At 57.0% G+C, this 1,666-nt stretch overlaps 1 pseudogene; it reads right to left on the bottom strand.

Annotated features, from left to right (window-relative positions):
- Positions 1-1,248: 1,248 nt before the first annotated feature.
- Positions 1,249-1,364, bottom strand: LOC145415222 (5S ribosomal RNA; annotated as a pseudogene).
- Between the last annotated feature and the right edge of the window lie 302 nt (positions 1,365-1,666).

Here is a 1,666-nt window from a genome sequence, read left to right as displayed (position 1 = left end):
TTGCACTGTCGCTTCCGGCAAGAGTCCATCAGGTGGTCGTCCCCCACAGCACTGGCTGGATGGCACACACTCCCAGGGACAGCACTGGACCTCGCCACATTTCCTCCAGGCAGGGAAGTTCCTCTTGGGGGCTGCCTTGGTGGAGAGGGGAGGAGGGACATCCCACTCGGCTACAGGAAGGTCAAGCCGAGCGAGAGTCGTCCTTCGCTGGGGAAGTCACAGGGGGTGAGAGGCTTGGGTGGTGATGCCTCTCCCTGGCGCGGCTGGAGGCTGTCACCGAGATCCCGTAGGCAACTAGGGGAGGGCAGCTAGAGGCTGTCCCTTCCTTGTCGGTGCGGCTGAAGGCCGTCCCTGAGGCCCGACTTCCAAGCAGGACCGTGAGCAAGGTGTGGGTGGAGGCCGTCACCTGAGCACGGGTGTGGCTGGAGGCCGTCACCTGTGTCCTGCAAGGGGAGTGGTGTGCAGTCGAGGTGCGGGCAGAGGCCGTCATTAATGTCATACTCCCATAGGCAACTGCAGCAGGAGAGGGGACGTACCTAACTCTCCCCAGACGTGGCTGGATGCCGTCATTGGTTTCTGCAGGAGAGGGAGGGGTCAAGCAGCACCTGAGTGGCTGGAGGCCATCTTTATAGTCATGCAGCTGGAGGCCATCACGTTTTGGTATGCAGCTGTAGGCCACCACGTTTGATGCACAGCTGGAGGCCTTCACGTTTGATGTGCAGCTGAAGGCCATCATGTTTGGTGTGCGTCTGGGGGCCATCACTATTTGGGAGTGGTTAGAGGCCGTCTCCTTGCTTGTGCGGCTAGAGACTGTCACAGCGGTGCTCCTTGGGACTGTTTTATCAGCCCCACCCCGAACCTGTAGAGGGCTAGTTCAGTTGGAGGGTAATGCGCGCAGACTGCGGCACTCACACTGACTCTGTTCTGGGGAATAGGGGCGCAAGGTAGTTGGGGACATACGTCTGTATTGCCTTGACCTCGCGCATGCCTTCAGAGCCCCTCCGTGGTCACCTCCTGGGAGGGGTGTCAAACTGTCCCGGTGGTGCTCAGTTGCCACGGTTGATATTTCAAGTAGTGTCCGTACTTTTAGTACATATACTGTAATTTTTTTGCTATGTGTGAAATAATTCATTCATTCATTCATTGCCAGACGCCATGTATCCCAAACGGGGTGGCCAACGGCTTAGAGTTAATTGTTTTACAGGGAGGGGCACTAATCCTCCACCAACCCCACTTGACACGTAGGGATGCCAACAGCATCTGGTGTTCCCAGGCGGTCACCCATCCAAGTACTAACCAGACCCAACGTTGCTTAACTTCGCTGATCGGCCGGGAAGCGGTGTACTCAACGTGGTATGGTGTGCCTTAATATGAAGGAATTTTGAAATACCCACCAGCAGAGCAGGCCCGACACCACCACCCCAGGGGGACGACATAGGGAGGTAACCCCCACCTCAAAAGGGGACAATGATACACCTGCATTCTGCACCACAGTGACATATATCCCCCATGACCCGACGCCCCTCTTCCACGAAGCCGGACCACCAGGAAGTACTCGGATCGAGTGCATTATCCTCTGAGAGAGAGAGCACACACCAGAATCGGGGTGGGACTTGCCTTAGGAAAGTTCCAAGTAGGCCCTCAGATGCAGAGTCCACCGGACCTG

This window comes from Coenobita brevimanus, chromosome 101, assembly GCF_032717465.1.
Source record: "Coenobita brevimanus isolate Jiangsu-jjx chromosome 101, ASM3271746v2, whole genome shotgun sequence".
Taxonomy (NCBI): Eukaryota; Metazoa; Arthropoda; class Malacostraca; order Decapoda; family Coenobitidae; genus Coenobita; species Coenobita brevimanus.
Note: the sequence above shows the minus strand (reverse complement) of the source record. Positions and strands in the feature narration are given on the sequence as shown.